The sequence below is a fragment of the Zalophus californianus genome, chromosome 10 (genome assembly GCF_009762305.2).
Source record: "Zalophus californianus isolate mZalCal1 chromosome 10, mZalCal1.pri.v2, whole genome shotgun sequence".
Taxonomy (NCBI): domain Eukaryota; kingdom Metazoa; phylum Chordata; class Mammalia; order Carnivora; family Otariidae; genus Zalophus; species Zalophus californianus.
The window spans coordinates 97,968,601-97,982,263 of record NC_045604.1 but is presented as its reverse complement, the minus strand read 5'-3'; the positions used below and the strand labels follow the sequence as shown (position 1 = coordinate 97,982,263).

Here is a 13,663-nt window from a genome sequence, read left to right as displayed (position 1 = left end):
TTTAGTTTTGTTTCCTTCACTGTGTAGAAGCTTTTTATCTCGATGAAGTCTCAATAGCCTTTTTTTTTTTTTTTTTTGCGTTTCCCTTTCCTTGTAGTGATGTCGAGTAAGAAGTTGCTATAGCTGAGGTCAAAGAGGTTGCTGCCTGTGTTCTCCTCTAGGATTTTGATGGTTTCCTGTAACACAATTCGGTCTTTCATCCATTTTGAATTTATTTTAGTGTATGGTATAAGAAGGTGTTTTGGTTTCATTCTTCTGCATGTGGCTGTCCAGTTTTCCTAACACCATTTGTTGAAGAAACTGTCTTTTTTCCATTGGATATTCTTTCCTGTTTTGTCAAAGATTAGCTGGCCATACAGTTGCGGGTCCACTTCTGGGTTCTCTATTCTGTTCCACTGATCTATGTGTCTGTTTTTGTGCCAAAACCATGCTGTCTTGGTGATCACAGCTTTGTAATATAGCCTGAAGTCAGGCATTGTGATGCCCCCCACTTTGGTTTTCTTTTTCAATTTGACTATTTAGGATCTTTTCTGGTCCCAGACAAATTTAAGATTGTTTGTTCCAGCTCTGTGAAAAATGTTGATGGTATTTTGATAGGGATTGCATTGAATGTGTAGATAGCTTTGGATAGCATAGACTTTTTTTTCACTTTTTTTATTATGTTCAATTAGCCAACATATAGTACATCATTGGCTTTTGAGATATAGTGTTCACCGATTCATTAGTTGCACATAACACCCAGTGCTCATCACTCCATATGCCCTCCTTAATACCCATCACCCGGTTACCCCATCCCCTCCAACCCCTCCCTTTTGTAACCCTCAGTTTGGTTCCTGGAGTCCAGAGTCTCCCATGGTTTGTCTCCGTCTCTGATTTCTTCCCATTCAGTTTTCCCTCCCTTCCCCTTTGGTCCTTCCCACTATTTCTTATGTTCCACATATGAGTGAAATCATATGATAATTGTCTTTCTCTGTTTGACATATTTCACTTAGCATAATCCCCTCTAGTTCCATCCATTTCGATGCAAATGATGGGTATTCATCCTTTCTGATGGCTGAGTAATAGTCCATTGCCTATATGAACCACATTTCTTTTAGCATAGACATTTTAACAATATTTGTTCTTCCAATCCATAGCATGGAATGTTTTTCAATTTCTTTGTGTCTTCCTCAATTTCATTCATAAGTGTTCCACAGTTTTCAGAGTACAGACCTTTTACCTCTTTAGTTAGGTTTATTCCTAGGTATCTTACGGTTTTTGGTTCAATTGTAAATGGGATCAATTGCTTGATTTCTCTTTCTGCAGCTTCATTGTTGGTGTATAGAAATGCAACTGACTTCTGTGCATTGATTTTATATCCTGCCACTTTACTGAATTCTTGTATCAGTTCTAGGACTTTTTTGGTGGAGCCTTTTGGGTTTTCTACATAGAGGATCATGTTGTCTGCAAAAAGTGAAAGTTTGGCTTCTTCTTGGCTGATTTGGATGCCTTTTATTTCTTTTTGTTGTCTTATTGCTGAGGTTAGGACTTGCAGTACTATTATGAACAACAGTGGTGAGAGTGGACATTTCTGTCGTATTGCTGACCTTAGGGGAAAAGCTCTCAATTTTTCCCCATTGAGGATGGTATTTGCTGTGGGTCTTTTGTATATGGCTTTTATGATGTTGAGGTATGTTCCTTCTATCCCTACTTTCTTGAGGGTTTTTTATCAAGAAAGAATGCTGTACTTTGTCAAATGCTTTTTCTGCATTTACTGAGGGGATCATATGATTCTTATCCTTTCTTTAATTAATGTGGTGTATCAAATTGATTGATTTGCAGATGCTGAAACATCCCTGAAGCCCAGGGATAAATCCCACTTGCTGTGGTGAATAATTCTTTTAATGTATTGTTGGATTCTATTGCTAGTATCTTGTTGAGAATTTTTGATTCCATGCTCATCAGGGATATTGGTCTGTAATTCTCTTTTTTATTGAGGTCTTTATCTGGTTTTGGAATCAAGGTAATGCTGGACTCAGAATGAGCGTGGAAGTTTTCCTTCCATTTGTAATTTGTGGAACAGGTTCAGAGAATAGGTATTAATTATTCTTTAACTGTTTGGTAGAATTCCCCTGGGAAGCCATCTGGTCCTGAACTCTTGTTTGTTGGGCGATTTTTTTAAAAAAAGTATTGTTATGTTAATCACCATACATTGCATCATTAGTTTTTCATGTAGTGTTCCATGATTCATTGTTTGTGCATAACACCCAGTGCTCCATGCAGAACATACCCTCCCCAATCCCCATCATGAGGCTAACCCATCCTCCCACCCCCCTCCCCTCTAGAACCCTCAGTTGGTTTTTCAGAGTCCATTGTCTCTCATGGTTCGTCTCCCCCTCCAATTTCCCCCCCTTCATTCTTCCCTTCCTGCTATCTTCTTATTTTTTCTTTTTTCTTAACATATATTGTATTATTTGTTTCAGAGGTACAGATCTGTGATTCAACAGTCTTGCACAATTCACAGCGTTCACCATAGCACATACCCTCCCCAATGTCTATCACCCAGCCACCCCAACCTCCCCCCTCCAACTCCAGCAACCCTCAGTTTGTTTCCTGAGATTAAGAATTCCCCATATCAGCGAGGTCATATGATACATGTCTTTCTCTGATTGACTTACTTCATTCAGCATAACACCCTCCAGTTCCATCCACGTCGTTGCAAATGGCAAGATCTCATTCCTTTTGATGGCTACATAATATTCCATTCTATATATATACCACATCTTCTTTATCCATTCATCTGTCAATGGACATCTTGGCTCTTTCCAGAGTTGGGCTATTGTGGACATCGCTACTATAAGCATCGGGGTGCACGTACCCCTTCGGATTCCTACATTTGTATCTTTGGGGTAAATACCCAGTAGTGCAATTGTTGGATCATATGGCAGCTCTCTTTTCAACTTTTTGAGGAACCTCCATACTGTTTTCCAGAGTGGTTGCACCAGCTTGCATTCCCACCAACAGTGTAGGAGGGTTCTCCTTCCTCCGCATCCCTGCCAACATCTGTCGTTTCCTGACCTGTTAATTTTAGCCATTCTGACTGGTGTGAGGTGGTATCTCATTTTTTGATTTGGATTTTGGTTTTGATTTGGATTTCCCTGATGCCGAGCGATGTTGAGCACTTTTTCATGTGTCTGTTGGCCATTTGGATGTCTTCTTTGGAAAAATGTCTGTTCATGTCTTCTGCCCACTTCTTGATTGGATTATTTGTTCTTTGGGTGTTGAGTTTGATAAGTTCTTTATAGATTTTGGATACTAGCCCTTTATCTGATGTGTCATTTGCAAATATCTTCTCCCATTCTGTCGGTTGTCTTTTGGTTTTGTGGACTGTTTCTTTTGCTGTGCAAAAGCTTTTTATCTTGATGAAGTCCCAGTAGTTCATTTTTGCCCTGCTTCCCTTGCCTTTGGCGATGTTTTTGAAAGAAGTTGCTGTGGCTAAGGTCGAAGAGGTTGCTGCCTGTGTTCTCCTTTAGGATTTTGATGGACTCCTGTCTCACATTTAGGTCTTTCAACCATTTGGAGTCTATTGTGTGTGGTGTAAGGAAATGGTCCAGTTTCCTTCTCCTGCATGTGGCTGTCTAATTTTCCCAGCACCATTTGTTGAAGAGACTGTCTTTTTTCCATTGGACATTCCTTCCTGCTTTGTCAAAGATTAGTTGACCATAGAGTTGAGGGTCCATTTCTGGGCTCTCTATTCTGTTCCATTGATCTATGTGTCTGTTTTTGTGCCAGTACCACACTGTCTTGATGATGACAGCTTTGTAATAGAGCTGGAAGTCTGGAATTGTGATGCCGCCAGCTTTGCTTTTCTTTTTCAACATTCCTCTGGCTATTCGATGTCTCTTCTGGTTCCATACAAATTTGGGGATTATTTGTTCCATTTCATTGAAAAAAGTGCATGGTATTTTGATGGGGATTGCACTGAATGGGTAGATTGCTCTAGGTAGCATTGACATCTTCACAATATTTGTTCTTCCAATCCATGAGCATGGAACGTTTTTCCATTTCTTTGTGTCTTCCTCAATTTCGTTCATGAGTATTTTATAGTTTCCTGAGTACAGGTCCTTTGCCTCTTTGGTTAGATTTATTCCTAGGTATCTTATGGTTTTGGGTGCAATTGTAAATGGGATCGACTCCTTAATTTGTCTTTCTTCTGTCTTGTTGTTGGTGTATAGGAAAGCCACTGATTTCTGTGCATTGATTTTATATCCTGCCACTTGCCTGAATTCCTGTATGAGTTCTAGCAGTTTTGGGGTGGAGTCTTTTGGGTTTTCCCACAGAAAGTATCATATCATCTGCAAAGAGTGAGAGTTTGACTTCCTCTTTGCCGATTTGGATGCCTTTGATTTCTTTTTGTTGTCTGATTGCTGTGGCTAAGACTTCTAATACTGTGTTGAAGAGCAGTGGTGTAGTGGACATCCCTGCCGTGTTCCTGACCTTAGGGGGAAAGCTCTCAGTTTTTTCCCCATTGAGAATGATATTCGCTGTAGGTTTTTCATAGATGGCTTTTATGATATTGAGGTATGTACCCTCTATCCCTATACTCTGAAGAGTTTTGATCAAGAAAGGATGCTGTACTTTGTCAAATACTTTTTCTGCATCTATTGAGAGAATCATAAGATTCTTGTTCTTTCTTTTGTTAATGTATTGTATCACGTCGATTGATTTGCGGGTGTTGAACCAACCTTGCAGCCCAGGGATAAATCCCACTTGGTCATGGGGAATAATCCTTTTAATGTACTGTTGGATCCTATTGGCTAGTATTTTGGTGAGAATTTTTGCATCCATGTTCATCAAGGATATTAGTCTGTAATTCTCTTTTTTGATGGGGTCTTTGTCTGGTTTGGGAATCAAGGTAATGTTGGCCTCATAAAACGAGTTTGGAAGTTTTTCTTCCATTTCTATTTTTTGGAACAGTTTCAGAATAGGTATTAATTCTTCTTAAATGTTTGGTAGAATTCCCCTGGGAAGCCATCTGGTCCTGGGCTTTTGTTTGTTGGGAGATTTTTGATGACTGATTCAATTTCCTTAGTGGTTATAGGTCTGTTTAGGTTTTCTGTTTCTTCCTTGTTCAGTTTTGGTAGTTGATACATCTCTAGGAATGCATCCATTTCTTCCAGGTTATCTAATTTGCTGGCATATAGTTGCTCATAGTATGTTCTTATAATTGTTTGTATTTCTTTAGTGTTGGTTGTGATCTCTCTTCTTTCATTCATGATTTTGTCGATTTGGGTCATTTCTCTTTTCTTTTTGATAAGTCTGGCCAGTGGTTTATCAATCTTGTTAATTCTTTCAAAGAACCAGCTCCTAGTTTCATTGATCTGTTCTACTGTTCTTTTGGTTACTATTTCATGGATTTCTGCTCTGATGTTTATGATTTCTCTTCTCCTGCTGCGTTTAGGCTTTATTTGCTGTTTTTTCTCTAGCTCTTTTAGGTGTAGGGTTAGGTTGTGTATTTGAGACCTTTCTTGTTTCTTTAGAAAGGCTTGTATTGCTATATACTTTCCTCTTAGGACTGCCTTTGCTGCAACCCAAACATTTTGAACAGTTGTGTTTTCATTTTCATTTGTTTCCATGATTTTTAAAAGTTCTTCCTTAATTTCCTGGTTGACTCATCATTCTTTAGTAGGATGCTCTTTAGCCTCCATGTATTTTAGTTCTTTCTGACTTTCCTCTTGTGAATGAGTTCTAGTTTCAAAGCACTGTCATCTGAAAATATGCAGGGAATAATCCCAATCTTTTGGTATGGGTTGAGACTTGATTTGTGACTTAGGATGTGAACTATTCTGGAGAATGTTGTGTGGGCACTAGAGAAGAATGTGTACTCCGTTGCTTTGGGATGGAATGATCTGAATATGTCTGTGAAGTCCATTTGGTCCAGTGTGTCATTTAAAGTCTTTATTTCCTTGTTGATCTTTTGCTTAGATGATCTGTCCATTTCAGTGAGGGGGGTGTTAAAGTCCCCCACTATTATTGTATTGTTGTCAATGTGTTTCTTTGCTTTTGTTATTAATTGCCTTATATAATTGGCTGCTCCCTTGTTCGGGGCATAGATATTTACAATTGCTAGATCTTCTTGTTGGATAGGCCCTTTAAGTAGGATATAGTGTCATTCCTCATCTCTTATTACAGTCCTTGGTTTAAAATCTAATTTGTCTGATATAAGGATTGCCACCCCAGCTTTCTTTTGGTGTCCATTAGCATGGTAAATGGTTTTCCACCCCCTCACTTTCAATCTGGGGGTGTCTTTGGGTCTAAAATGAGTCTCTTGCAGATAGCGTATCTATGGGTCTTGTTTTTTAATCCAATCTGATAGCCTTTGTGTTTTGATTGGGGCATTTAGCCCATTTACATTCAGGGTAACTATTGAAAGATATGAATTTAGTGCCATTGTATTGCCTGTAAGGTGACTGTTACTGTACATTGTCTGTACATAAGGTGACTGTACTGTACATTCCTTTCTGGTCTATGCTGCTTTTAGGCTCTCTCTTTGCTTAGAGGACCCCTTTCAATATTTCTTGTAGGGCTGGTTTCGTGTTTGCAAATTCCTTGTTTTTGTTTGTCCTGGAAGCTTTTTATCTCTCCTTCTATTTTCAATGACAGCCTAGCTGGATATAGTATTCTTGGCTACATATTTTTCTCGTTTAGTGCTCTCAATATATCATGCCAGTCCTTTCTGGCCTGCCAGATCTCTGTGGATAGATTTTGTTGTTGAAGTTGCCAATCTAATGTTTCTACCATTGTAGGTTACATATCTCTTCTCCCACGCTGCTTTCAAGATTTTCTCTTTGTCTCTGAGACTCATAAGTTTTACTATTAGATGTTGGGGTGTTGACCTATTTTTATTGATTTTGAGGGTGGTTCTCTGTGCCTCCTGGATTTTGATGCCTGTTTCCTTCCCCAAATTAGGGAAGTTCTCTGCTATAATTTGCTCCAATATACTTTCTGCCCCTCTCTCTCTTCTTCTGGATCCCAATTATTCTAATGTTTGGTCTAATGGTATCACTTATCACTTGAATTCTGCCCTTGTGATCCAGTAGTTGTTTATCTCTTTTTCTCAGCTTCTTTATTTTCCATCATTTGGTCTTCTATATCACTGATTCTCTCTTCTGCCTCGTTTATCCTAGCAGTTAGTGCCCCCATTTTGATTGCACCTCATTAATAGCCTTTTTGATTTCAACCTGGTTAGATTTTAGTTCTTTATTTCCCCAGAAAGGGTTTCTCTAATATCTTCCATGCTTTTCTCAAGCCCAGCTAGTATCTTTAAAATCATCATTCTGAACTCTAGTTCCAACATCTTACTAATGTCCGTGTTGATTAGGTCCCTGGCAGTCAGTACTGCCTCTTGTTCTTTTTTTTGGGGTGATTTTTTCCATCTTGTCATTTTGTCCAGAGGAGAATAGATGAATGAGAGAACAAAATGCTAACAGGGTAAAAATGTCCCCAGAAAATATACTCTAAACAAATCAGAAAAGACCTGAAACCAGAGGAAAGGAAAGGGAAAGAAAGAAAAAAGAAAAAGAAAATAAAGATAAAAAGAAAAACAGAATAAAACAAACAAAAAAAACAGAACAAAAAAATAGAATATGATCAAATATGATCAGGCTGGTGCATATATCAGTGCCACACACTAGATTTTGGGTGTATTTTGCTCTGTTAGAAGAAAGTGCCTCCCAAAATTTTAAAGAAAGAAAAACTTATATATGTACAAAAATAAGGGTTATGATGAAGGGATGGAATATGAGTGTAAAGATGAAAATTATAAAAAATTTTATAAAAGGAATTGGTAAGAAGTTGTTTGGAAAAAGAGAGAAGAGGATTTAAAAAAAAAAAGGGAGAGAATGTGATCAGACAGGAGACGAGCACAAAGCCATACACTAGAGATTTAGGGTATATTTTGACCTGTTAGAAGAACCTGTATCTCAAAATTTTAAAGAAAGAACAACATATATATATATGCCAAAAATAAGCGTAACTACTACGAAGGGATACAGTATGACTCTAAAGGGCACCTGGGTGGCTCAGTCGGTTAAGCGACTGCCTTCGGCTCGGGTCATGATCCTGGAGTCCCGGGATCGAGTCCCGCATCGGTCTCCCCGCTCAGCGGGGAGTCTGCTTCTCCCTCCAACCCTCCCCCCTCTCATGTGCTCTCTCTCTCTCTCATTCTCGCTCTCTCAAATAAAAAATCTTAAAAAAAACCAATATGACTCAAAAATGAAAAATAAAAATGTATTTTAAAAAAGGGATAAGATGTTGGTTAAGGGAAAAGGAAAAATAAAAAAACAGTTAAAAAATTAACTTTTAAATACTAAAGAATCATGGGAAAAAAGCCATGGATTCTATGTGCAGTATTCCTCTAGCTCTGGAGTTCTGCCGTTCTCATTGATCGGTAAAGTTGGTCTTGGCTGGCTGTTCTTGCTGATCTTCTGGGGGAGGGTCCTGTTGCCGTGGTTTACACATGCCTTTGCCGGAGGCGGAATTGCCCCGCCCTTGCCTCCTCCGGGCTAAGTAATCTGCTCGGGTTTGCTCTCCGGAGCTTTTGTTCCCTGCAAGCTTTCCGTACAGCTTTGGAGGACGACAGTGAAAATGATGGCCTCCCAATCTCTGCCCCGGAGGAGCTAAGAACTTGGGGCCCTGCTCCTCAGTGTGCCCCCAGAGAAAAGCAGTCAATCACTCCCATCTTCCTGGTCTCCGGCCGCACTCCGTGCTCACCTGGCCTGTGACCAAGCGTTTCTATCGCTGGCACCCGACCCCGTGTGGAGTCTCCAAACCCAGCAGATCCCTGCGGTGCGTTCCCGCGCCGTCTCCTCGGATCTGCTACTTGTTGGGTCCCAGCTGGAGGAGCAGTGGCTCAACTGGGCCACAGATCACGGTTTATGGCAACCGTGAGCTGAGAGCCCTTGCCTCGGCTCTGTCTGTGAAACCAGCTTCCCCGCTCCAATACCTGGGAGCTCTGCCGCACTCAGGCACCCCCAGTCTTTCTGTGACCCCGAGGGTCCTGATCCCGCGAGGGTTCCACCCCCCGCTTATCCACTGGAGCGACGTCCCTCAGCGGAGCCGACTTCTAAAAGTTCCGATTTTGTGCTCTGCGGCTCTAGCACTTGCCAGAAGCGGCCGACGGAGGCCCCCTCCCCCGCCGTCTATCCTCCCGAATATCACCTCGGATTCACTTCTCTGCAAGTCCTACCTTCCAGAAAGTGGTCGCTTTTCTGTTCAGAGAGTTGCTGCTATTTTTTTCTTCGATCTCCTGTTGAGTTCGTAGGTGTTCAGAATGGTTTGATCCCTATCCAGCTGAATTCCTGAGACCAGACAAATCCAGGTCTCCTGCTCCTCTGCCATCTTGCTCCTGTTGGGAGATTTTTGATTACTGCTTCAATTTCCTTGCTGGTTATGGGTCTGTTCAGGTTTTCTATATCTTCTTGTCTCACTGGTAGATTATATGTTTCTAGGAATTCATCCGTTTCTTTCCGATTGCCCCATTTGTTGGCATATAATTTTTCATATTCTCTTACAATTGTTTATATTTCTGCCCTGTTGGCTATGATCTTTCTTCTCTCATTTGTGATTTTATTTATTTGGGTCCTTCTCTTTTCTTTTTGATAAGTGTGGCCAGGGGTTTATCAATATTGTTAATTCTTTGAAAGAATCAGCTCCTAGTTTCATTGATCTGTTCTACTTTCTTTTTTTATTTCTATATTATTTATTTCTGATCTAATCTTAATTACTTCCCTTCTTCTGCTGGACTTACCCTTTATTTACTATATTTTCTCCAGCTCCTTTAAGTGTAAGGTTAGGTTGTGTATTTGAGACTTTTCTTGTTTTTTGAGAAGGGCCTGGATTGCTATATACTTCCCTCTCAGGAGTGCCTTTGCTACATTCCAAAGGTTTTGGATTGTTGTGTCATTTTCATTTGTTTCCATGTATTTTTAAAAATTTCTCCTTTAATTTCTTGGTTAACCCATTCATTCTTAGGTAGGATGTTCTTTGACCTCCATGTATTTGTGGTCTTTCCTTTTTTTTTTTTTTTTTTTTTTTGTGGTTGACTTCAAGTTTCATAGCATTGTGGTCTGAAAATATGGCTGGTATGATCTCAACCTTTTTGTATGTGTTGAGGCCTGATTTGTGACCCAGTATGTGATCTATTCTGGAGAATGTTCCATATGCACTCAAAAAGAATGTATATTCTGCTGCTTTAGGATGAAATGCTCTGAATATGTCTGCTAAGTCCATCTGGTCCAGTGTGTTATTCAAAGCCCTTGTTTCTTTGCTGATCTTCTGCTTAGATGATCTGTCCATTGCTGTGATGGGGGTGTTAAAGTCCCCTATTATTGTATTATTATCAATGAGTTTGAGCTTGTTGTTAATTGATTTATATATTTGGCTGCTTCCAAGTTGAGTGCATAAATATTTACAATGGTTAGATCTTGTTGGATGTACCCCTTTGTTATGATATAGTGCCCTTCTGCATCTCTTATTACAGTCTTTGGTTTAAAATCTAGTTTGTCTGATACAAGGATTACTACTCCAGGTTTCTTTTGATGTACATTAGAGTGACAGATGGTTCTCCTTTCACTTTCAATGTGGAGGTGACTTTGGGTCTAAAATGAGTCTCCTGTAAGCAACATAGTGATGGGTCTTTTTTTTTTTTTTATCCTTTTTGAATCCCTTTGTCTTTTGATTGGAGCATTTAGTCCATTTATATTCAGAGTAATTATTGATAAATATGAATTTATTGCCACTGTATTACCTTTAAAAGTCACTGTTCTTGTAGATTTCTCTTTCCTTCTAGTCTTTGTCACTTTTGGTCTCTCGTGCTCAAAAGGTCCCCTTTAGTATTTCTTGCAGAGCTGGCTTAGTGTTCTTGAATAACTTTAGTTTTTGCTTGTCTTGGAAACTCTTTATCTCTCCTTCTATTCTGAATAGATTAACCTTACTGGATAAAGTATTCTTGGCTGTATATTTTTCCCATTTAGCATGTTCAATATATCATGCTACTCCATTCTGGACTGCCAAGTTTCTGTGGACAGGTCTGCTGTTAACCTCATGTGGCTACCCATGTAGGTTAAGGACCTTTTGTCTCCAGCTGTTTTGGAATTCTCATTATCTTTGTATTTTGCAAGTTTCACCATGATATGTCTTGGTGTGGACCTGTTTTTGTTGATTTTTGAGGGGAGTTCTCTGTGCCTCTTGGACTTGAATACCTGTTTCCTTCCCCAGATTAGGGAAGTCCTCAGATTAGGGAAGTATATTTTGTTCAAAGAAACCTTCTGCCCCCTTTTCTTATACAGATATTATTGTGCTTTGTGGAATTACTGTGTTCTCTAAGTCTACTTTAGTGATCTAATAGTTTTCTTTCCCTCTTTTTTTCAGCATCAATATTTTCCATAATTTTATCTTCTATATCACCTATTGATCTTCTTCTTTCATCCTCATTGTGATTACATCCAGTCAGTTTTGCATGTCAGTTATAGCATTTCTTATTTTGGCCTGACTAGTTTTTAGGTCTTTTATCTCTTCTGCCAGGGTTTCTCTGGTGTCTTCTATGCTTCTTTCAAGCCCAGCTAGCATTCTTGACTGTTACTCTAAATTCTTGTTCATCTATATTGCTTATTTCTGTTTTGAGCAAATCCCTGGCTGTGATTTCTTCTTGATCTTTCTTTCGGGGAGAATTCCTCCATCTTGTTCTTATGTCTAGGTTTCTGTCTTTTGTGTGTTATGAAAGCTTGTTATGTTTCCTGCTCCTGAGAGTAATACTGTATTAAGAAGGGGTCATACACTGTCCACAACCTGGTGCTTCAGGAAGTGTTTCTGGTGTATGCTGTGTGCACTCTGATGTTGTGTTTTGGCTGCTCTTTCCCTCGGGTGAGTCCTCTACACAGTTCCTCCTTGCTTGCAGTAGGGTGTGGTGTGATTTGATTTATTTGTTAAGATAAGCCTGGTTAAAAAAAAGACCTCATCCAAGAAAGGAGAAAAGGAAAAGGAACATAAAAGGAAACAAACAAAAAAACCCCTATAAGCCTGGAGAAGAGGTGACCTGAGCAAGGAGCCGAACTGCAATGCCTGCCAGCCATAGCCACCAGGTGTCCCCGCCGTGTCCCCAGAGTGGGAGGGTGGAGCGGCCTCAGACTGGGAGCAGCATGTGGATGCTGGGGTGCCGCGTGGCTGCCGGCCTCCGGCCCCGCTCGGCGCCCCTGGGCTCAGTCCCTGCGGGCATCGGCCCAGGGACCCACGAGGAACGCCCCGCTCTACGGCCCCCGGGGCCTGCACATCGGGAACGGAGCTACCCGTGTACCCAGCCACACTAGTCAACCTCCACCGCCTCAATCAGATCATGGATGTCAAAAAGCACATTGTTTGATATGAGGACAGCGGGAACTTTGGGCGACCCTGGCTCTCTGGATGAGACCACCTATGAAAGACTGGCGAAGAAGACACTGGACTCCTTAGCAGAGTTTTTCAAAGACCTCGCAGACAAACCTTACACATTCGAAGACTATGATGTCTCCTTTGGGAGTGGTGTTTTAACAGTTAAACTGGGTGGAGATCTAGGAACCTACCTGATCAACAAGCAGACCCCAAACAAGCAGATCTGGTTATCTTCACCCTTCAGTGGGCCCAAGCACTATGACTGGACGGGGAAGAGCTGGCTGTACGCACACGACGGCGTGTCCTTCCACGAGCTGCTGGCCACGGAGCTGACTAAAGCCTTGAAAACCAAACTGGACTTATCTTCTCTGGCCTAATCTGGAAAAGGCGCTTGATGCCCAGCCCAATCCCAAAGACATGAACAGCTCTGAAGCCCAGACCCCGGCTCCGTCCTGCAGCTGAGTGTCAGGTCTGTTCCATTCCCGCTTTTGAGGACAGTTGCATGGTGTGTAAGGAAGGGCTCTGTGAAAAGAGCATGTTGCCCCCACCCTCCCCCAAGTTCGGATTTGTAATTTCCATAGTGCTTTTGGATTTATTGTCTGATTTCCTCCCTTACAGGAGATCCCTTCTCTTTTCTAATGTCCCTATACTCATACATTTATATATACCTTACAACAAAGAAAAATAAGAAGGAAAAATTCAGGAGAAGAAATGACTTGATTTCACTCTTCGTCCTTTGAAGGACTTAACTGCATAAAACCACATGAAGAGGGCTGGCCGACCTCCCCTTTCTGTCCCCAAACGAGACTCATTAAATAATGAGTTGCCCATAAACAAACAAAAAAAACAACTATAAGCCTGATGAAGACAACAATCTAAAACTATAAGTCTAATCCCAAACAAAAAATAAAGAAGATAAAAAATAAAATAAATACTAACTAAAAAAATTAAAATAAATTAAAAAAAAAAAGAAAGCAAGCCTGGTCCTATTTCCACCAGAACTGATGCTGATGCTTTGGAGCACTGTATGATCATCAGACCTGGTACATTCAGGGGTGCCTGTGTTGGTCAGGGGTGCCTGTGTTGGTCTTCCGAGGGAGAGGCCAGCTGTGCTGGCTCACAGACCTGCCCTTGGAAAGATGCCCCTGCACGGAGCAGGGGGTGGGGTTTGGTGTAAGGGACTCCAGCCTCCACTGGAGGTGCTGTGTTTCTCTCTGAAGTCTGACAGTGCTGGTCGGCAAGGAGGGTGAAAGATGGT

At 40.8% G+C, this 13,663-nt stretch overlaps 1 protein-coding gene and 1 pseudogene across 4 annotated transcripts in view; one reads left to right on the top strand and one right to left on the bottom strand.

Annotated features, from left to right (window-relative positions):
- ZNF713 (zinc finger protein 713) overlaps nucleotides 1–13,663 on the bottom strand; it is a 60,500-nt gene that overhangs the window by 27,231 nt on the left and 19,606 nt on the right. The window lies entirely within an intron of this gene.
- LOC113933687 lies at nucleotides 12,177–12,800 on the top strand (annotated as a pseudogene).